The sequence below is a fragment of the Eptatretus burgeri genome, chromosome 14, assembly GCF_056783735.1.
Source record: "Eptatretus burgeri isolate ZD-2024b chromosome 14, Ebu_testis_v1, whole genome shotgun sequence".
NCBI classification, from domain to species: Eukaryota; Metazoa; Chordata; class Myxini; order Myxiniformes; family Myxinidae; genus Eptatretus; species Eptatretus burgeri.
The window spans coordinates 7,164,472-7,189,173 of record NC_140974.1 but is presented as its reverse complement, the minus strand read 5'-3'; the positions used below and the strand labels follow the sequence as shown (position 1 = coordinate 7,189,173).

Genomic DNA, 24,702 nt, shown 5'->3' with positions numbered 1-24,702 from the left:
ATATATATGGCTCCGAACAGATTATATTTATATGGGCCCAAACAGACTGTATTCATATGGCCCCCAACATACTGTATTTATATGGCCCCTAACAGACTGTATTTATATGGCCCCTAACAGACTGTATTCATATGGCCCCGAACAGACTGTATTTATATGGCCCCTAACAGACTGTATTTAAATGGCCCCCAACAGACTGTATTTATATGGCCCCCAACAGACTGTATTTATATGGCCCCTAACAGATTGTATTTATATGGCCCCTAACAGACTGTATTTTTTGGCCCCAAACAGGCTGTATTTATATGGCCCCTAACAGACTGTATTTATCTGGCCCCCAGCAGACTGTATTTATATGGCCCCAAACAGACTGTATTTATATGGCCCCTAACAGACTATTTATATGGCCCCTAACAGACTATTTATATGGCCCCTAACAGACTATTTATATGGCCCCTAACAGACTATTTATATGGCCCCTAAGAGATTCTATTTATATGGCCCCTAACAGACTCTATTTATATGGCCCCTAACAGACTCTATTTATATGGCCCCCAACAGACTGCAAGTAGATCGCTTGGCAGATCAGGTCAGATTATCAGATTGCTTGTCATGTCAGGTCAGATTGTGATTGTCAGTTCCGGTCAGATTAGATCGGTGACTTGCTCCAGGTACCATGCAAACCTGTACGAACCTGTTTCATGGTCGAGTTGTCAGCGACTAAACCGTCTCCCCCACCAAGTTTCTTGGTGTGAAGAGTGTATAATATGGACACCTAGCAGGATTAAAAATAAAACCTGTCAAAGGAGGGAGGAGCTCCTTGTGAGCCAACGGCCATCCATATCTCATGTCCAACGGTATCTGCGGACATCCTACTGCAGTTGGGTTACTGACTTTTTATTAGGAGGTTGGTGGCAGGATTTGCACTGAGGCCACTGTAAAGCTCTTAATCCCACAAAACATACCAAAAGCAAAAATAAATTTGAAAACCCACTCGGTGGGAGTACCTCCCATGCAGCTGCCCTTTGCAGGGCAGCTCACCAGATGACGGGATTGGGCAAAGCCTTTGGGACCCAAAATCTTTGATGATGAGGGAAACCATGGGGTAACTTTTCAGTCTCAGATTTCCGTAGTGTGTCTCAGGGTAGAGCTGAGTTGTCGTCCACCAGACGGTGGTCACGTTGGGTTAACCTGAGGCAGTCCCTTCGGGTGGGTGCCTGGAATGTCCTATCCCGAAGAGAGGATGATCACCTGTCTCTGTTATCATCTGAGCTCAAGCAATTGGACATCGGCATTGCAGCACTCTCTGAGGTTCGGAGACCAGATTGCGGTGAGATCATGGCGGGTGGTTACACCTACTATTGGTCTAGTCGCTCTAATGGCTACCATGCCCAAGGAGTTGCTGTTGCTGTGTCCAATAAGCTGACTCCAATGATAATTGAGGTAACACAGGTTAACGAGCGTATCATGAGACTAAGGATTCCTCACTCCTTTGGTGTCATTTCTCTGGTCTCTGGATATGCTCCGACTGAGGCGAGTGATCTCACTGTGAAGGACGCATTCGATGCCACGCTCGACTCTGTGGTTGATCAGTGCCCCAGGCGAGAGAACTCTTCTAGTCTTGGGGGAGTTCAATGCATCGACTGGAACTGATCGGGATGGTTATGAGACATGTGTTCATCCCCATGGGTCTGGAGCTATGAACCAGAATAGCACGAAGTTCCTTGACTTTGCAAGATGTCATGGACTTAGGGTGGCTGATTCATGGTTTCAGCACCAACAGGCTCATCGCTGGACTTGGTATTCCAACGCTGGTGGTGCGGCAAAAGAGATTGACCATGTTCTCATTGCTGGTTGCTGGAGGATGATCCAGAACAGCAGTGTCTACCGGAGTGCTCAGTTCCTCAATACTGACCACCGGCTTGTAGCAATTCTGAAGTTGCAGCTTAAATCCAGGAGAATGGTACCATACCTACATTGGCTGGATTTTGACAAGCTCAAGGATGAGAGGGTCGCTGAGGATTTTACGAACAAGCTGGGTGGAGATTTGGGGGGAATGGGTGCTTTGGGGGATCGTGAAGAGTTGTGGAGTGTCTCCAAGACCACCGTCCTTGATGTTGCCGGTGGATGTCATGGAACTCACCATCTGGTGAAGAATAATTTTGTGTCTGAAGGGACACTGGATACCATTGACCAGAGTCGCAGGGCCAGTCTGAATGGCAGAGCTGAGCTGTTCATTGAGCCTCCGTGTAAATCTGTGCGTGCACGAAGGGTGGACAAGGAGGCCTATGTGCAAGGAATCTGTAAGGGGATAGAGCATCACCTGTGGCCAAATGATTCTCGTCCTACTTTCAGGGGAATTTGTGCATTGCATTCCTCCGAGCCTGTCCCTCGGTGTACTGTGGTTGGAGCAGAGGATGGTGGGCTTTTGACAGAGTCGTCTGAAGTGAAGACCCTCTGGGCCGGTTATTTTGAGTGGTTGTACCAGGCTGATCCACCAGCTGTTGAGTTGCATGTCAGCGTTGTTACAATCCCTATTGCTGATCCTCCAGTTAACTGTGTTCCACCTTTGTTTGTCGTAAAACAGGCTGCAGTGAACCAGTTGAAAGGGGTAAAGCTCCTGGGATCTGTGGCATTCATGCTGAACTTCTCAAGGCTTGTGGAAATGCTGTAATTTTTCATTGCATATAGTTGTGTGCTCTCACTTGAACACTGGCATCTTCAAAACTGACTGGAAGAGGGGCATTGTTGTTCTCTCTGGAAAGGGAATGGTGATCGACTGAAAAACTCCTGATCAACACCCAACAACAACAACTCCTGCAACAACTTCTGAAGGGTGAGCAACACCTAAGACTGCAACAACTCCCGAGGTGTGACTCTGCCCTCAATGCCGGGCAAGGTCTTTGCTCAGATAATTCTTGATAGGGGTCACCACCATCTGCTTGAGCCTGAGCATCCAGAGCAGTCAGGCTTTACACCAAAGAGGTAAATGATTGACCGTATCATTGCTCTTGGGGTCCTCTCTGGATGCAGACGAGAGTTTCTGCAGGGGCTGCTAGCAGCTGCTAGATGATTTTTCAGATGATGCAGTCATATTTCCAGAGACTCTGGATATCCTTTTGGGGGCCATCGAGGTGCTGAATGAGGAGTCGGAGCTGCTGGGATTACGGGATTCCTGGGTCAAAACTAAGACCCAGGCTTTCACTGACATCTTGGATGCTGCTATCCTGTCTGTAACTGTTTGTGGTGAGGATGTTGAGGTCACGGAGAGATTCACTTCCATTGGCAGTGATATTCATTTCTCTGCTGGCTGTGAGCTGGAGGTCAACAGACGTCTGAGTTGGGCCTGAGGATTCATGGATTCACTGGATAATGGGGTGTGGCGCTGCCGGTACCTGTGCGGGAGGATGAAAGTCCGACTCTTTAGATCCTTGGTGCTTCCAGCCTTGCTCTATAGATGTGAGACTTGGACTCTGACCAGGGATCTGAGAAGGAGACTTCATTCCTTTGGTACCAGGTCTCTTTGGAGTATCCTTTGCTATCGTCTAGTCAGACTTTGTGTCCATCAAGCTGTTGCTGAAAGAGACTCAAATAACATTTGTTATCTGCATCGTCCGTGAGCATCAGCTGCAGCTGAAGCGACATGTGGCTCGTTTTCCTGACGCTGATCCTGCTCAACAGATTCTCTCAGCGAGGGAGTCTCATGAATGGAGGAGGCCAATGGGCCGAACACGTGCCTCCTGCTTGCACCAGGTTGATCGGCACCTCAAGGAGATGGGCATTGGCCAGGCATCTGCCTGAGGGATGGCCAGACGGAGGCCCTTGGAGTACCAGCAGAATGTGGATGCAGAATTGCGCTGACCTGCCGCATGCTCCCATACCTGACCTGACCTAACAGACTCTAAGAAGATCACTCTGAACAGACTGTATTTATATGGACCCTAACAGACTATATGTATACAGCTCCTAACAGACTGTGTATATATATATATATATATATATATATATATATATATATATATATATATATATATATATATATATATATATATATATATACATATATACATATATACATATATACATATATACATATATATATATATATATATATATATATATATATATATATATATATATATATATATATATACATATATATATACACAGTCTGTTAGGAGCTGTATACATATACGTAATCATTGCATCGATGTTATAATTTATAAATGAAGAAACGAGCTCCTGTCATTTGTGATATATATTTTCGGAACAGTGCGATCGTTTTAACAACATGAAAAGCATTTAACAACATTTAACAACGGCGCATGACTATATATATATGTATATATGTATATATGTATATATATATATATATATATATATATATATATATATATATATATATATATATATATATATATATATATATATATATATATATATATATATATATATATATATATATATATATATATATATATATATATATATATATATATATGTATATATATATATATATATATATATATATATATATATATATATATATATATATATATATATATATATATATATATATATATGTATATATATATATATATATGTATATATATATATATATATATATATATATATATATATATATATATATATATATATATATATGTATATATATATATATATATATATATATATATATATATATATATATATATATATATATATATATATATATGTGTATATATATATATTTGTATATATATATATATATATGTATATATATATATATTTGTATATATATATATATATATATATATATATATATATATATATATATATATATATATATATATATATATATATATATAGTCATGCGCCGCTTAACGACGTTCCAGGCAACGACGGATCGCATATACGACGGATCTGCCAGCTCTGAAATAAATAAAAAAATTGAAAAAAAAATGTAGCTGAAAAATTCCTATTGCCGAGTAATGAAGCCGACGTAGCGCTGCCAGTCGTATAAAAATAGCACCAACAATTATATACACTGTACAGTACATAATACCTCATAATGATAAACAACGACAGTGTGGCCCTGTTATAATGCGATCGTTGAGGTCCATAAAATGTCATCGCGAAAAAAGCAGGGTCGTGCTAAATCGGGATTCAAGGAAATCGGCTTTCAAACTGAACCAGTGTTTCCACGTTTACCTTCGAGAAAGTAAATTACCTTTGAATTGAAGAATTCCGCGAATAAATCGGTTTTACAATCGAAATTACAACACAAATTTATTTTTAGTGAAGCTTTTCATGTTGTTAAAACGATCGCACTGTTCCGAAAATCTTCTTCTTCTTCTTCTTCTTCTTTTGGCTGCTCCCGTTAGGGGTCGCCACAGCGGATCATCCATTATGATCCGCATAGTGATTTGGCACATGTTTTACGCCGGATGCCCTTCCTGACGCAACCCTGGTCGCCTCTTACGACACAGGGATATGGTACACCTATTTTAACCGGGGTATACACCGGCCCAGTATACTGGTACTCATTTCGCCGACCTCGGAAGGATGACAGGCTGAGTCAACCCCCTGGTGTATTAATTCAGTGGCTCAACGGGGCTTGAACTCAGGACCTCTTGGATCCCAAGCCGCTGCCCTAACCACTGCGCCAACACCAGGCTCCGCACTGTTCCGAAAATATATATCACAAATGACAGGAGCTCGTTTCTTCATTTATAAATTATAACATCGATGCAATGATTACGTATTTATAAAATCCAAACGCTATTTATTAATCTTTCTATAATCGATGCGAGAGGAGATTGTAAGATGCTGCTAATAACACCGATGGCCGTCATGAACAGCACAAAGGTAAAACTAATGTGTCTTCCGTCTCTTGGATGCGTGTTACAATTGCCCACAGTATTCAGTACAGTAACATGCTGTACAGGTTTGTATCCGAGGAGCAATAGGCTACACCATATAGCCTAGGTGTCTAGGTTTGTGTAGTACGATGTTCGAAAACGAAAAAAAAATGATGTTCGCACAACGACGACGTCGCTTAACGACGCGTTTCTCAGAATGTAAGCCCGTCGTTAAGTGGCGCATGACTGTATACTGATGCTGACAGAATATATGTATATGGCCCCTAATAGACTATATATATATATATATATATATATATATATATATATATATATATATATATATATATATATATATATATATATATATATATATATACTATCCCTGTGTGTCGTAAGAGGCGACCAGGGTTGCGTCAGGAAGGGCATCCGGCGTAAAAACCTATGCCAAATCATTATGCGGACAACAAAACGAATTTCCATACCGGATCGGTCGAGACCCGGGTTACCAACGACCGCCACCGGTACCGGTGGTCAGCAGGGTACCAGTGGAAATTGTGCTACTGCTGGGCGAAGGAGGAGAAGGAGACGGGGAAGGCGAGTCCGGAGGCAGTGGGAGAGGGGGAAGGGTAGAAGTGTGGAGGTGAGAGTTGGAACTCTAAATGTTGGGACGATGACTGGCAAAGGGCGAGAGTTGGCTGATATGATGGAGAGAAGAAAGGTGGACATACTGTGTGTACAAGAGACCAAGTGGATGGGGAGTAAGGCGAGGAGCATTGGAGGTGGTTTCAAACTGTTCTACCATGGTGTGGATGGGAGGAGAAATGGTGTCGGGATAATCCTGAAGGAAGATCATGTCAAGAGGGTATTGGAGGTGAGGAGGGTGTCTGACCGAGTGATGAGTGTGAAGTTGGAAATTGAAGGAGTGATGATGAATGTCATCAGTGCATATGCCCCACATATGGGGTGTGAGATGGAATATAAAGAAGATTTCTGGAGTGAGTTAGATGAAGTGGTGGAGAGTGTATCCAAGGATGAAAGAGTGGTGATTGGAGCAGATTTCAATGGACATGTTGGGGAAGGGAATAAAGAGGATGAGGAGGTGATGTGGAGGTACGGTCTCAACAAGAGAAATGTGGAAGGGCAAATGGTGGTAGAGTTTGCAAAAAGAATGGAAATGGCAGTGGTAAACACGTACTTCAAGAAGGAGGAACACAGGGTGACATACAAGAGTGGAGGAAAGTGCACACAGGTGGATTACATCTTAAGTAGGAGATGCAACCTGAAAGAGATTAGTGACTGTAAGGTTGTGGCAGGGGAGAGTGTAGCTCGACAGCATCGATTGGTGGTAGTTAAAGATGCTGCGATTCTCGTTGGGAGTGACGAGGATGGATAGGATAAGAAATGAGTGTATTAGAGGGACAGCGCAGGTAGAACGGTTTTGGAAACAAAGTGAGAGAGGCGAGATTGAGATGGTTTGGACATGTGCACAGGAGGGAAACGGAGTATATCGGGAGAAGGATGTTGAAGATGGAGCCGCCAGGCAGGAGGAGAAGAGGAAGGCCAAAGAAGAGGTTCATGGATGCGGTGAGGGCGGACATGCGGGTGGTTGGAGTGTCAATGGAAGATGTGGAGGATAGAGCGAAATGGAGACAGTTGGTCCGCTGTGGCGACCCCTAACGGGAGCAAGCCGAAAGAGGAAGAAGAAGATATATATATATATATATATATATATATATATATATATATATATATATATATATATATATATATATATATATATATATATATATATATATATATTGATTCTGACAGAATATATGTATGTGGCCCCTAATAGACTATATATATATATATATATATATATATATATATATATATATATATATATATATATATATATATATATATATATTGATTCTGACAGAATATATGTATATGGCCCCTAATAGACTATATTTTTGGCCCTTAATGGACTGTAAGTAGATCACTTCTTACAGACTGGCTGTAGATGGCCTCAAACATATTGTATCTATATGGCCCGTAACAGACTGTATGTAGGTGGCCACTAACAGACTGGATGTTGGTGGTCCCAACCGAGATATCCGGATATCAAAGGCCACGAACAAGCTGGGTGTAGGTGGCCCCCATAAGACCGAATTAATTATGTAGTTCGAAGTTTCGAAGTTGACGCTCATCTTCGTCAGGGTTCCGTTATCCTAGAAATGCTGCATCATCCATTTTTATGAAATGTCATAAATATGACGAACATACTCGAACCCCTTTTGGCCATTTCTTTTTCTTCTTTCTAGAAGACGAATGACATCTGAACGAGTTATGTGTCCATTGAGTGTATATTCATTTCTTAACTGCTTGCACAAGGAGCAGACTCAGCTCGATTGTCAGAAATAATCGACAATGGTTTTTGCCATCACTTCAAGCAGCATGCCATCAAGAATTTCCATTTCATGTCGAACTCATTCTCAAAATCTCCATTGATTCAAAACATCACACGTTGATTTGTTGTTTTTTAAACGTATTACCCCCAAAAAACAAAAAAACAACAAGGCTGATGGATGATTGAGGAAATTGGTCCAAAATTGCAGCAAACAATTAAATTTCAATTCTAAGTAGTTTGTATCAACCTTTTCAAATCCAATCTCCGAGTTGTTCTTCCAAAGGTGTAAACACCTTGAAATCTAAGAATATTTATTGATGGAACTCCTGGAATGTGCCATTTTGATTGGGGTGTTCCTATTTTTATTAATTCCATGAGAAACACGCACTCCCTTGGGGAGCAGCCTGCCAGGGTGGGGGAGATAGTGGGGAAGGTGGAGTAAATATATTTTGTGCTGTGGTTAATAACCCCTCATGTCTGCAGAAGGGGTCAGTGAATTACTTGCACTGTGGCACATGTACAGGCGAAAGTGAATCGGGATGCCCTCTGGAGGATTCTCGGTCTTTGTCAGGTGCCAAAACTGATCAATCTGATTTCCGAACTACACTCTGCTACTGAGACGGATGGGAGGTGTGGTGGTTCCATCTCTGACTTATTTCCAGTTTTTTTTGGAGTTTGTCGGGGCTGTGTCATGGCCCTCACACTTTTCAGCGCTTGTATGGACTGGATCCTGGGGAGGACGTCGAAGAGATCAAGCTGTGGTGCATCGTTTGGGAATGTCAAGATCTCTGACCTTGATTTCACAGATAATTCATTCATTTTTGTGGAGAATCTGGATATCCTTTTGGGGGCCCTCGTGGTGCTGAATGAGGAGTAGGAGCCACTGGGATTATGGGATTCCTGGGTCAAAACTAAGATCCAGGCTTTCAATGACATGTTGGATGCTGCTGTCCTGTCTACCTGTTTGTGGTGAGGATGTTGATGTCACAGCGAGATTCACTTACCTTGGCAGTGACTCCGCATGTTCATGTCTCCGCATGTTGTGAGCCAAATGGGAAGAGACATCGAGAGGTGTTTTTAATACCGTGATGGTTTGGTATTCTTCATACTGTTGGGGTGGTATGACATGCTGCCAATGGGAGAGGATATTACAAGTCCCCACCCTTTACAGTACAGTCTTCCTGTCCCCACATTTTCCAGTGCAGTGAGTTGAGGTGTCTACAAACTAATGCTGGCATGCAGGACAACTAGCTCACTATCGATTTGAGAGACAGCATACACATTGATGCTTCACCCTGAATTGCAAACACCACGATGATAGTATTTATCTGCGTCAAGATTCGAACCCAGGATTGACAGCTTAGATAGAGAGAGGTTAATGTGCATACCTCCAGCCTGTCCTACCAGCCTGTCCTATTCCCTCACTTGTCCACATTCTTGGAAATTTGAGCATTTCCGTGCATCTCAGCGAGTCATGTTGCTGGGATGTTATGTGTCATCACCTTCTCCAGCTCCGGGTAACGATAAAATCAATAAGTTATTACCTTCAAGAAGATAGCTAAAGCTGGCCAGGAGCAGTCACGATTGTAGAAGATTAAATCAACAAGTCGTGGAAAATGTATCGGCTTTATTGAATCCTCTTTAGTGTGATGTGGTCAAATCAGTGGGGGGAAGGAAGAAAGACAACGAGGAAACAGGTCTCATGTGATGATGTAAAAGTTTTCTGTAATGTAGGTCATTTCCACTTTACAGGATGTATGCGTATGGATGGATAATTGTGGAGTGCGAGAAAATTTTCACTCTCAGTTCGGACTATTCCAATGGCAGAGTTAGATCATGAGCCGGTTTTTAAAATAACAAACCAGACTATTCCATCATCATTTTGTTTACAGACAGGAAGGCTGAAGTTACACCCTCCATTGCTCCAAGATTAACAGGAAATTATTGCTTCACCTACCCGTTGAGACTTCTCCTTCCATGCAGATGGTTAACACAAGGGATTTGCATCAGATAATAGCCTCTGTATTCCCAGGATGTCAACACCTCGTTTGTGATGAGCCGATCTCGAACGATGTCCACCAATGATATCTCCTGGTGGGAAGAAATAAGGGATTAAAGACACCTGCATTATTCTGACTTTCCATACCTGATGCAGGTGTTAAAAGTTGGAGACTCCTTAATATATCTGGGCTCCGCTGTAATTCATTGTTTATTTCATTGTGACTCAAGTTTGAATTATATGAAGACAATTGATGTGTTTTGGGCTTTTTTTATCCATACTTCATGTTGTATTCTTTAGGGCTGGCAGTATAGCCTCGAGGGTCCAACCTGAGCTTGATTGTCGATCCAGTTTTAAACCGTCATCCTGGTGTTTCACGTTCAGGACGAGGCATGGAGGCATCGATTTGTGTGCCGTCTCTCGGACAGACATTGAGCCGGTGGATCCGTGTGCAAGCACTGGTTGTTGGTGGACGTTAAATGTCCCACGCCGTCTTTCATGAAGAATAGATGAGCTATTGTCGACATCTTGATCAAATTCCAAATATCTGGCACTTTCAGTCGAATGTCAAACCTGGCCAGCCGGTTCGTGAAAGACTTGGACCATAAACATTCCTTAGCTGGCTCCACAATGTGGTGAGAGTTATTGAGGCCGTTTCAGTGTAGTACTATTTGTAGTAGCAGTGGTAGTAGATCGTAATCATGATTAGCCCACTCGCGAAGCAAAAAACAGGGGTCTGTCTAACAAAATTGAAAATCATTCCAAACAGGAATCTTACTGTTTTTAAGGACGTCATAAAGGACACAAATAACAGGCACGAATAACTAATGCAACATGTTGTTTAAGGTGGTGTAAAAGACGCCGCATCAACGGCGATAAATTTCCCCAAAATATTTTTCCTGTAACCTTTACAATCTTTATTTTATTTCAATTGATTTATATACTTGAACATTGTAGAACACAAATCGCTTTGTTGGCACTTTCAAAAGCCTTCCGTTTTGCAGTACTTGTACAATTATTACGGAATTTTACATCCTCTTACCAATCAAATTTGCCGCTCGCAGACCCCGTCCATGTCCTTTTTCCTTAGGACTGCGCATGCTAAGGTGTTCTATGTACTCTCTAGTTACTTGAAGCGATGTAGGATCAACTAGATTTCAATGAAAGGCAGAGCGTTCCAAGTGAGTGCTCACTCGGCTTGAACACAAATTGCTTTGAGTTCTGTAACGTGAACCATAGTATAACATCTTGTCAATGAGAAACACTTTAGCTTAAAGCACATGAGAGTGTAGATTTTTAAAAGTGTAAAAGCCATGCATAGTTTGCACACAGTAGGCTGTAGGACACTTGCAGTTCACACTTGCGGCTGATCCCCTTATGTTTGTTCCAATTGGATTGTATACAGGTATAAAGGCAAAATATATTGTTCCAACTTCCGAAACTTGTGTTGTTGCTGAAGATGCAGCAGCTTTAAGTGAAATGGCAAACGGAATCACCTTTGCCACTGAAGCCTGATATTCCGAGTGAAGGGCACGTCTTGATTATTCAAGGAGGCGAGAAAGAAATGGAAATAAATCAACTGCAGGGAAAAGGCAACCGGAGGAAAAGGTATTTGGAAAACCGAACAACCAAGCTTGCATGAACGAGACAACTTGCTTATACACACAGACACAAGGGACGTCCTCCCTCGTGTATAACCCACTAGCAAGTTGCCTCTATATGCTTGGTGTTGGATTAATGGTTAGGGTGGTGGGTTTGGGATCCTAGGATCCTGAGTTCAAATGCCACTCAGTTGTTGAATTAATACCAGGTGGGGTTGACTCTGCCTGTCATCCTTCTTCTTCTTCTTCTTCTTCTTCTTCTTCTTCTTCTTCTTCTTTCGGCTGCTCCCGTTAGGGGTCGCCACGGCGGATCATCTGTATGCTCCGCATAGTGATTTGGCACATGCTTTACGCCGGATGCCCTTCCTGACGCAACCCTGGTCGCCTCTTACGACACAGGGATATGGTACACCTATTTTAACCAGGGTATACAACGGCCCAGTACACTGGTACTCATTTCGCCGACCTCGGAAGGATGACAGGCTGAGTCAACCCCCTGGTGTATTAATTCAGTGGCCCAACGGGGCTTGAACTCAGGACCTTTTGGATCCCAAGCCGCTGCCCTAACCACTGCGCCAACACCAGGCTTCTGCCTGTCATCCTTCTGAGGTTGGAAAAATGAGTACCAGCTTGCTGGTATGCTGTGTCGGAGTGGTGACCCGTCCAGGATTGTGCCCAATAGCCAAGGAGACTGATGAGGCAGCACCGACGCTCTGCACAGGGTATGGTCCCAATGGATGGAAGTTGCCCATGCCCGCACAGGATTCCAAATGGGGTGGGGATGGAGATGGCTAAAATGCAAATGGCATCTTCTGCAATAGAGCCGGCAAGATGGAAGCAACAATTCGCACTTATTGCCACATCTGATGAAAATTTAAATGCTTTAATGGCTGCGAGGTTTGTCAGACCTGAAGGGCAAGTTTGTGAAAGAATTGGGCCAATAATGTTCACCTAACGACCTCACACGAAAGTGGGAATACTTGAGGCTGTAAAGTCGTAGTTCTGGTAGTAGTACTGTAATATCGCACATGCATCTTACAATAACCCTCATCCAATATAAACAAGAGACCTTCAGAACCAGTTGCATTTGAGGGACATTCAAAATGTTCTTGCACAGGTATACTCACAACTATTTCACATAATACTCTGCACAACTATTTCACAATCGTTTATGAAATAACACAAACGGTTTTTTATCGTTTCAATATATGTGTGCATATTGTTCAGAAGTAAATATTGACTTGTTGACAGGATGGCCTCGAGGTATTCGTACTCACCGCGAAGCCATCGAACCTGGGTTTGGGAAAGCTATACACTGTCGTTCAGGTTGGGTGATTCGTCCTATTATTTTTTTTTTGTATACCTTGTCGAGACTCGTGTGAGAGCTAACACACAACACACAGCAAGGGGGGCATGATACAAGAGGGAGAGGGAAGGACAAAACAGTGGGGAACAGAGACATTAGGAGATCTGTGGAAGGGAGAGGGATGGGGCGGGGAACATGGGGAATACAAGATGGACATTACAGGGACTTTCAGGAAGGAAAGCAGGGAATTTGAAGGAGGTGGGCTTGGGGTGGATTATCGGGGGTAGAAAAGATCGAGGATTTGGATGGGGGATGATAAGAGGTGGTGGTGAACAGCTGTTGTGGAGACCTGGAGGGAAGAATGGGAATGAATAGAGTGAGGGAGTTTATTACAAAGGCAGGAAAAAAGAGGAATGAAAGAGTGAAGGTGAGCAGTGATTCGTGCTTTTGGTAGTTTTACCTGAAGGGGGTTGTTGGCGGACCTTGAGCGCCCTGTGGAAATGTGGTGGGGACAAATAGCAGAGAGAGAGAGAGAGAGCAGGGGGGGCGAGGCTGGAGAGGAGACGGTAGAAGACAGAAAGACCACCGACCTGCCTGCGGTGAGCGAGTGACAGGCTATGGGTGCACCGTCCCTAGAACTGACATTAAACTGGGCGTCCCATCTTCCAGAATTAGTTGGTGGACGTTAAAGATCCCACTGTGTCCTTCGCAAAGAGTAGGCGACTGTCACCGGCACCCTGAACAAACTACAGCCGGGAGAGGGATGGCAAACAAGCCAACCTGGCCGCAGGCCGAGAACCCGCTTCTGCACAACTAACGTTCTGTTTCACAGAGTATGGTACATGGAATCGGGAATGATGTATACTCGGGTTACAGGATGTTATCAAAATATGAGAAAGTCTTCAGTGTGTGTGTATGTGTGTGTGTGTGTGTGTGTGTGTGTGTGTGTGTGTGTGTGTGTGTGTGTGTGTGTGTGTGTGTGTGTGTGTGTGTGTGTAGTTTTTCATGATAAACGTTTTCTCTCATTATTGTACAATCTTCTGAGCAGAAACCATTAATTTCAGGCTTTTTATCAGCTCGGCGTGACACATGAAAACTGCAAGTCATGAAAGTTACTCTCGATCCGAAAAAGGCTCAAAATTGAACGAAAAGCACAAACTATTTCACTTGATATATTCAGGGGTGTGTGTGTGTGTGTGTGTGTGTGTGTGTGTGTGTGTGTGTGTGTGTGTGTGTGTGTGTGTGTGTGTGTGTGTGTGTGTGTGTGTGTGTGTGTGTGTGTGTGTGTTTATAAAGTAATTTTGGAACTTTAAGTTTTCACAACTTTGGCTTTACACATGATATAATCAGACTAAAAACGGCATAAGAACACGTAAATATATATATATATATATATATATATATATATATATATATATATATATATATATATATATATATATATATATATATATATATATATATATATATATATATATATTTTTTTTTTTTTTTTTTAAACACAATTCAGTGCAAATATCTCGGATTCAACACGAATGCCATGTTTTGTAATACAAGGTTCAATCCGATTTTCCAACTTGTTGTAAGCATTCTCCAGTTGCTGCTGATTGATTTCATGAATTGTATTTGTGATTGTCACGACAAGTTCATTCAAAGAACAAGGTTTTGATGAGTAAACAAGTTTTAACATAGGTCCTTAAAAATTTGTACAAGGGGTATTGGCCACATGAACGAGATGGCCAAATAATCGGTCCACGTCTACTGATTCACTTGTCTGGGAAAACGTCGTTCAACAAACGTCGCACATTCAAAGTAAGTGGCAGGGATCGCCGTCCTGCTGGAAGAAAGCACTATTTGAAAGATGCAATCATCGTAGTGCAGAAATATAGAAATTATACAACATTGCGAAGTAACATTCACCATTGATTGCTGCTTCTTCAATAAAAGGGAGGATGATGCGAGACTTCCTGTGACTGCACCAGGCATTGATTTTTGATGAGCCTCTTTCATGTTTCTCGACTTCCTAAGGTTTTTCTGTCTCCCCCAAGTGTGGAAATTTGTACTGGTTGACGTTACCACTGATGTGGAATGTTGCTTCATCAGAAAATGTCAACTCATCAAAAACACCTGGGGAATTGTGGATTTTATGTTTGAACCGTCGACAGAATTCGAACCTTGCATGGTTGTGCTCTTCCTGTAACAGGTGAGCACCCTGAATCTTGTAAGAGTGTTCGTGGAATTTCAATTTGGAATTCTGTGCACTGTTGATTGTGAAATGTTAGGTTCACCAGATGCATGTTGCAGTGCCCTCTGTAAGGGCTCATCACCCTGTGTAAAAGGAACTGTGATAGATTTATTTTGTGGAAACCTTTCAAATGCTTCCTGGATGAAGGCCATAGTCCCCTGGCTGATTTGAGGCCTCACGGATCGTGGTTTGTCATTCACTGACCCAGTTTTTTTTAAACATCCAATTGTTAATGGAGTTCCTACGTGGGACATCTTACCTGTCATGAGTCGTGAATTTTCTTCTCAAGGCTGTTATGAACTTCTGTTCTGCCAGCCATAACACGCAGATAACCTTCTCTTCTATTGTCACCATTTGCAATCAGTTTCAGGATCTGAAATTAATTTAAAAAAAAAATTAACACAACCTTAACAACAAAAATAACATTAACAAAACTTTATGGATGAGAGAGTTCATAGAACCCATTACCCCATGCAGTTTTAAGAAGAAGTTCATGGAAAGGGTCTTTTCAACTCTTGCTTTATGTTTCCAACCACGATCTATGTATTTTCTCCGTTATGCTTCTCCGGTACACTTTCTTCATGAACTTTGAATAACAGTTGCGATGGCAACCGTATGAAGCCGATGGGTCAAATGGAACAGTCTTGAGCTAAACCTTGGAACAGTCTCGTCAAGAGCTAAGTGTGCCCACTCTTCTCAGAGAAACTGAAGATTTTTGAACGATCTTTCTGAAAAAGATGCCCAAAACAAACGTATGTTTTGGACGAAGTGAGTTCTGTCATTGCATCATTAGGAGCTGCCATTTTGCTGAATCTCGCTGTTACTCTGCCCTGAGAGCACGTGGCAAATTTGATTGGTCGAGTCGGTGTATAATTTTTCCAAAGTGCTGCTAAACTGGAGGTTTTTGGAAATGCAAACAAGGTGATTTGTATTCTACAGTGTCCAATATATATAAAGCAATTGAAATAAAATAACCGTTTTAAACGCTGTACAAAGAAACCAAAACAAACATTGAATCAGAAGTTTACTGCCGATGATGCAGTGTCTTTTACACCGCCTTATTTACCATGTGCCTGTTGTTTGTGTCCTTAATGATGTCCATAAAAACAGTAAGATTGTCTGTGTGGAATGATTTTCAATTTGTTTAATTGCCAGACTAACAGCCAGACTGAAGCAATTGCTTTACCCTGAGTTTGCGTGGTCGCTCACGATGAGATGCTGTACAATTTGACAAATTCAGAGCCAAAGCACTGCTAAACTGCAGGTTCATGTTCCGATTCCTATTCCAGTTTTCAACATATAAAATTCAGTTGAAATCAAGGAGTTCCTCTATCAGAGAAATGGATGAACAGACAAACAGAGTGAACCAATTGCTTAACCCTGCTGTGTGCTTTGTGCACAGGGTAATTATGCTTTCATATGCCATTTCCAGGATGCTTCAGTTATGTTTACATCAAAAGTTATTGAAGTTTAAAGTTGCACAAGGTCGTTACGTTGAGAGGATGGCCGAGAGGTATGCACACTCCCCTTTAACCTGTCCAGCCTGGATTTGAATCTCGGTCCAGCTATAAACTGTCATCCCGGTGTTTCACAGTTGGTCGATGTTAAAGATCCCACGGTGTCCTTTGAAAAAGAGTATGTGATTTATCGCTGTCACCATAACCAAAACTAGAGTGAAGTCAATGGCATGCCATCACCCCACGGTGTCCTTTGAAAGAGTCGGTGAGTTATCGTTGGCACCATAACCGAAACTAGAGTGAAGTCAATGGCACGCCATCACAAATCCCCACGCTTCCCACCAAAAGCAAAGTTGAAAGATGGCAAAAGCTTCCACCAGGAATAACCAAATTTATCAAATTTTGAGTGGATTCCTTTTCCCGTTTTGACTCCATGACCAAAGGAATGAACCGGAGCTCAAATACAAAACAAATTGTCATATGTTTCATGTGTTCCCCTCTGTTGATTGCGTATACAAAGTTTCATTTAGAAATGTTAAAAAATGTGCCGGTAATTGCATTTTTCGTTATTTGACCCTTTGACCTCACCCTGGGGGGGCATGGCCAAAACTGATACTGCTCTTGAACCTTCTCGCCATGTGGTGATCAAAACGACCAAGTTTGGTGACTTTCTGCCCCACCATTTAGAAGGAGATAGGGTGACGGATGGACAGTCAGACAGACGGAGCTGATTGCAATGTCTCCCAAGTTTTTTCTCAAACAGCGTGGGGATAAAAATGAAAAAGCAGGTTGGGATGGTATGCCAAAAAAGTATGTAAACAAGGTAGGGATGGTCACAATAAATTATCCTGTGAAACCATCCCTATATCTTTCTTTGAATAGTGGTTGTTCCCTGTCCACCCCTGTATCCATTTGTCATGATAGTACATGTTGATTTATTCCATGTATGAATTCTACCAGTGAAATATTAAACTGTTAAAATACACACACACACACACACACACACACACACACACACACACACACACACACACACACACACACACACACACACACACACAGTCATGTTTGTTGTGATTATGAACCCAAATCGAGAGAGATGTACAGTATAGTGTCATTTGCAGGCACAGCCATTATTATTCAAAGAAAGATGCATTTTCATCCCCAGCATTACAGTGTCCATACCAGATGCTCTCAAGAGCCAACCACAATCACGTGACCAGGCAGGGTACCCTAATCCACACCGTCTAACATTGCCAGTCTCATATCGTTGCCATAAGGCCACCATATCTTTATTATTAAAGGTCCAACATTATAAACAAATTAATTTCCATCAACAGAGTCTTCCGTTCTCCTGTTCAATCCAAACTTGGTTCTTTTTGTCTTGAAAGCAGTTTGCACTGTTTGTTTCCATGGATGCAAAACGTGTGATTGTTTTACGAAAACAGTAGTATAAGAATATAAAATAAATTGTGTCCAATGATTGCTACAAAAAAAGATTTAAAGTCAAAAGTGTAACTTTGGGTGTAAAAGCATTTTGCAATTTTATTATCGGAAAGAAAAATTCCCTAATGAATTAAATGAGCTCAAATATGTGGCATCCATCCAGAAGTGGGCAACATTCTCTAAGTATTGCTTGCACGTAGACTGCACTGGGGGAATGTCAGTATATCACAACAAAGGAGCTACGAGGAAAGGTGGGATTGGGAGCAGAAACATTTCTATGGAACGTTTCTCAGGCCTTCCTTTCAATTTTAAACTACAAGCAGGACGAGATTTCAGAGGCAATCAAAAAGTTCTCTGAACGATGTATTCATAATGGTCCAAGAAACGTCAACGTTTTATGTACGTATCAAAATTATTATTAAATCCAAAAAAAGAGGAATTCTTCTTACTATTAAGGCTGATAGGATGGTATAGAGGTATGTGAACTAGCTTCTGAGCTGTCTATCCTGCGTTTGAATGTTGGCTAAGCTGTAAACTGCCATCCTGGTGTTTCACAGGAAGCACGAGGCATTAATGTGTGTGTGTGTGTGTGTGTGTGTGTGTGTGTGTGTGTGTGTGTGTGTGTGTGTGTGTGTGTGTGTGTGTGTGTGTGTGTGTGTGTGTGTGTGTGTGTGTGTGTGTGTGTCGTCCATCGGTTGGACGTTATGCTGGAAGACCCATCTGGCGGAGGTCATTGGTGGTCGTTAAAGATCCTCCATTGGCGTTTTGTGAAGACCAGACGAGTTATCGCTGGTACCCTGAACAGGTTACAAATTCCTGCCTAAAGCACCATCAATCGAGTATCTTGGGATGAGTGACTGTCCAGGAATGGTTCTACGCTTCAAATGTTTCTCAAATTGGTTTGAACACCTCGAAGATCTGTCAAGAGTACTGGCCTCCATTATTATGAAGCCCCCCCCCCCCTTATAGGATATGGGAAGGCTTCGTTTCTGCAATTAGCAACCCTAATTTTTAATGGTACCACAAAGCTTCTCAGATCTCTCGGAGTACGGAACCACCAGTTAGAAGAAAAAACAAAATTGTTCATGAACTCCCAACACTCCCAATTTCCAAGCTGCATCTCAGAGCCGGACTAGACTTTCAGAATTAAATTTCACATCAATAATGAGAATAGAATGTATGCGTGGTTGACATAACTTTTCTTGACCTTGACCTACTTTTAAGGTCATAAACTAATTATAGCCATTTCTACATTGTTCACCATAACTCGACTAAGGTTTGTTCGATCGGAACGAAATTTCCCTCATTGGCTAGCCTAGACTCTAGAGCAAGGAATATTTGCGATTAATTTACACCATATCTCTCCGGGTTAAAGGTCACATTCAAATGGCAGTCTGATAAAAAACAAAGCGCATTTTCTGTAATCGCTCAATCTTGCCAACGAGTAATCTCAAAGACCATTTGGCCTTCCAAGATGTTTTTGCATCATAATTGTAGACTTGCATTAAAGTTATGAACCTGGTATTTTATGAATGCCCTTGACCTACCTTTTTTCGGATTGTGATCCAATTCCCAAAAAACACCTTTTTGATCACAACTTCAACAATTTTCCTCCGATTTTCACGATGTTTAGTTTTCTGGATAGATTGTAGATAGGGACACATTTTCGTTATTTACACTCTATCCCGAAATGATGAAGGTCAAGGTCATATGGTGGTCCGAATAAAATATGCCAACATTGGACTGTGGGCCAAGGGTGTAGCGGGCAATTGTCAAAGGTAAGCCGAGGGAGGATTACCCTTGCCGATCGCTTTGTGATCACATATATCTAGTTTTAAAATGATAAAAAATATAGCTGGCAGGGTAATCCAGAGTTATGCACATTTGCCTCTCAGCTGTCTAGTTTCAAGTTCCGACCCAACTACAAACTGTAATCCCGGTGTTTCACAAGCAGGGCAATTTCTTAATGTGTGTGCCGTCCTTCAAATGGACGTCAAACTGGGTGTCACGTCGATTGGCGTTAGTTGGTGAACATTATAGATACTGTGGGGTCCTTCATGAAGAGTAGGTGAGCCATTGCCAGCACCACTGCCAAATTCCAAATTCCTGTCCTAGCCCGAGTTGAACATCTGGCCTTGCCAACCAGTTCGTGAAACACTTGGGCCAAGCTTCCCCTGGATATCCCGACACCAACGTTGGAATCCGTAACTGTGGCCATTAAAGAAGAAGAAGGTTAAAAAAAAATAAATTGTTGTAAAAAATATTATTATTATATTATATTGAAACCATTGTGAACATCGCATTCCGAAAAAAATTTGAATGCCCCTCATATGCCTCATAGCCCGGCTGAAAAAACTTAATTTAACAAATCTTAACAAAACTTAACAAAACTATTGAATAATATCAAAAAGATAATCCAAACGAGAAGAGAGACGTTTGTCTGTGTGTCTGTCTGTCGTCATTTTTCTCAGAAAAGGCTGAATGGATCTTCGTCAAACTTTCATTGGTTCATGTTTGAGCCCCGAGGAGTGTTTATGGCAGAAAATAAATAAATGTTAACATTGAAAAATTTGAAGAAGAAAAAAAACGTTGTTTTCGGGGGTGTTTTTTAATCATTCTATTGTGCCTAAGTCTTCTATTGTGTGCCTAAGTCTTGTGCCTAAGTCTTCTATCATTCTATTGTACCTAAGCTATGTGAAAGGTAATATGAAATGATCCCCGACCACATTCCTTGCTAGTATAACATAAAATAAGAAAATGAAATATTTGTCATTAACCGTTTTGAATTTGACTAAATATGCAATGTGAGCGTTGGGAAAGCATCTCAAAGCTATCACAGGACATTATTCAAATATAAGAGAATAAGTATATTACACAACATTACTCACCTCATTTGGAAGTCATTCTGGTGCGACCATTTTAATTATATCGTTGTCAGCAAAACATGGGCGAAGATCTCAAAATGCTGATGGAAGTTCTTTCCACGATTGGGGAAAAAAAGAGAAAAAGAAATGAGCTCCGTATGCCATCAGTCATCTGGGCAGCTCAGCGAACGAAGCATATTTGACACATCAAAACTACTTACTTGAAGCTACAAAGTTTTTCAAGTGAAATTAACGTCAAAAGAACGAAGCGATAATTGCAAAATCGCTCCGGGATGTTATTTGAGGCATTTATTTGTGACTCTTTAACACATTAAATGATTCCTTTAGCATGTCTCGCGAATAAGAAGAAGTTTTCGAAAAGCGAATGGCAGATTGGTGATGGATGTCATGCCATCACAAGGTTGGAGAATTTTCAAACTGTTGGGGTGTTTGTTAACTTGGGGTAATTAATTTTCTCGAAACAAGGTCGATGATTGGTGTGGTGGCAGACACCGCCTTTGCTGGCCTTCGGTTGAGAAATTCCATCTTCTTCGACCATTCAGGTTTTGATTGACGAGAACATACCGACATACATACATTGGGAGCATGCTCCACAGTGCGTCTGCTTACACTTTCCGCCGGTACTTCAGGGACCTACGTCTGTCCATCATCCAAGCAGATGCCTGGCCCATGCCCATTTCTTAGGGATAGGAAAGACATACCTGGAGATGGAAATACAGAAGCACATTCTTCAATATCTCATAGGACATGGTCTGGCTTTAAAAGAGTCGGGTATCAGGTCATAGATAATTTAAACACCATAATTCAAACTATCTATTGGAAAGTTAAAATGAGCAAGATGTCCACCTTAAGCAATTCAGGCAATTGATTGTCTTGTGTAAGATAAACTTGTTCTTCAAAGAGAAAACCTACTGCAGAAAATGACACAAAATTTTTTGATAAAGAATACCACCCAGGAGCATTTTTCACACAGTACCTATAGCTGAGTTGCGTGTTTATGAGGCATCTGGATTGGAATTGGAGGAGCAAGCAGTTCGCCCTGGTTTGGTAGGGAAGAATTTCCTAGCTCCTGGGGTTAAGGAATTCCAAAAAATTCAAATCGCAATTTCTTCAATTACAAAGCGTAGTGGGACCACTCAGTTTTCATCCCGGTTCCCCGAAGCTCCTTTCAACACCATCTCACCAACGGGGTCTTGGTATCCCAGCTTATAATGTAATTGCGAACCACACAATGTATTCCTTGTCATGAAACCGCTTTGTCAGCACCTTTTCTGTTACATTTGAGGATTGATGAATGAATATAACTTACACCGTGGGTATTCACAAATAATGCAATTCATCAAAACGAGGCTTCTCGCAGACAGGGCGAGACGTGTGTGTGTGTGTGTGTGTGTGTGTGTGTGTGTGTGTGTGTGTGTGTGTGTGTGTGTGTGTGTGTGTGTGTGTGTGTGTGTGTGTGTGTGTGTGTGTGTGTGTGTGTGTGTGTGTGTGTGTGTGTGTGTGTGTGTGTGCCGTCCCTCAGATGCACGTTAAACGGGAGGCCGACACCAGTTGGTGGAAGTGAAAGATTCCACAGTGTCCTTCAGGAAGAGTAGGCGAGCTATCACCGGCACCCTGAACAAATTACAAATTCCTGCTCCACCCTACAGAGGGCATTGCATCAGCGACACTGCCACACGCTCAGCCAATTGTGCTTCCCCGCAGCCTTGTGCTGCAGATGAAGCAAGAAGAAAAAAACGAGGCCGTCAGTTTGAAGTCAATCTGTGATTTTTTTAACTCTTATTTTACAAGTAAACTGTCAGTGGAGACGTCGTGGAAACGTTACACGAGTATTTTTCAACAGGAATTTAAAAATTTATGCAAAAGAACAAAACTAGAAGGGCACCCGGTGGAGCGCATACCTCCGCCACGTAATACCCGATCCACGAGAAAATATCGGACCGAATACATTTTTGAGATATCGTACTATATAATCGTTTTTGGTCCTATCTGTCAATGGTGAAGAATCACTTTAGAAATTAAATAATTCTCGTATCCAGATCTGGATTCGGATCTTCACCAAAATCGAGTCAATTCTTCCTTGTCACACACACCCAAACCTGTCCACCAAGTTTCATCTGAATCCATCCACAACTTTTTGAGATATCGTGCTATATATTAGTTTTACCTCTCAATGGTGAATAAATACTGAAAAAAAAATTAATATCTGGATACAGATCCGGATCTTCACCAAAATCTAAACAGTCGGTGTCACACACAGAAGCTGTTCACAAAATTTCATCCGGATCCGTCGACAAAATTTTGAGAAATCCTGCACACAGACAGACAGACAGAAAGGGTTGAAAACATAATCTCCTTCACCTTCGGTGGTGGAGGGAATAATAGCTCAATCCCTCAATCCAATTGTATTTCTCATCCTTGTATACATATAGGGAACACGAAAAGCACACACACACACACACACACTTGAAAATCTTACGAGGCACAAATCGCTGTTCTTGAACAATGATAAAGTTTCTAAAATTCAGTTGTGTAGCACTTCAGAAACCCAATAGTTATTTTTTTTGTTTGATCCATCACACATATTCCTCCAGGGCCTTGGTGATCTTCACAAAGGCAAAGTTATGGGTTTTCTCTTTTTTTGAAATACGATTCAATTTTCTTCGTAACCGAATGTGGGACTTGCCTGGGGGTTAAAAAAGAGAAAAAAAGTGCTTTTTCATGAGATGGTGTCATTAATCAGCAGCTGGTTTATAAAATCTCGGGCGATCAGTGTACTTGGCAGCACATCGTGCCTTGTTCCAAATGAATTCGCTTTTGTGACTGACCGTGTCCTTTCCACAAGATAACTTCAGGCTCATTGTGCTGGAATAGCGAGTGATCCGAGTCTGGTAAGATGCCAGAATTCCAGGGATTGTTAAAATTGCCTTTGAATCGCCCTCTGCTGCCTCTTTTGCTTATCCAGTGTGGTCTGCAGTTTGTCTGTCTCGAGATTTGTTGATGTAGTGTCACTCAGAGTTCAGTGACCCAAAGGAAATTTGAAGAACTACAGGGATAACAAAGCACAGGGAAAGGAAAGTCCTTTCCATGCACCCACAGAGCCTGAAATGAAATCAACAGACTGAGTCATAAAGAATGTCAAATCAGTTACATTGTATACCTACAATGATAAAAACACCAATGGAGACTTTTCTTCTTCAAATACTAAAGTTATGGTATGTGTGTATGAAACTTTCAAATTGTCTCACCCATGTACTCAATGATACAACTGCATGTCATCTCGGAGCATATATATTGTCATGGGATTTCAAGCAAAGACAAACATTCGAAGAATGTGAAAACCCACGAGAAAAGTCCTCATTCACACTTCAGCACCCTTATTGTTCGACCTCTGCTACAATCGGTTCATCTGGCCATATGCTTGTTAATGAAATGGAAGACCAAGAAGGAACCCGAAGAAGTAAAGGAATGAAGTAAAGCAGTCATCTCTCTGGCCATGATTGG

At 41.7% G+C, this 24,702-nt stretch overlaps 1 long non-coding RNA gene across 1 annotated transcript in view; it reads right to left on the bottom strand.

Annotated features, from left to right (window-relative positions):
• Nucleotides 1–9,889: 9,889 nt before the first annotated feature.
• LOC147012605 (uncharacterized) overlaps nucleotides 9,890–24,702 on the bottom strand; it is a 167,729-nt gene continuing 152,916 nt past the window's right edge. Inside the window, exons 5-6 of the long non-coding RNA XR_015051010.1 lie at nucleotides 15,670–15,783; nucleotides 9,890–10,350 (exon numbers count right to left, since the gene is read on the bottom strand). This is a non-coding gene — a long non-coding RNA (uncharacterized LOC147012605). The remainder of the gene's footprint in view (nucleotides 10,351–15,669; nucleotides 15,784–24,702) is intronic.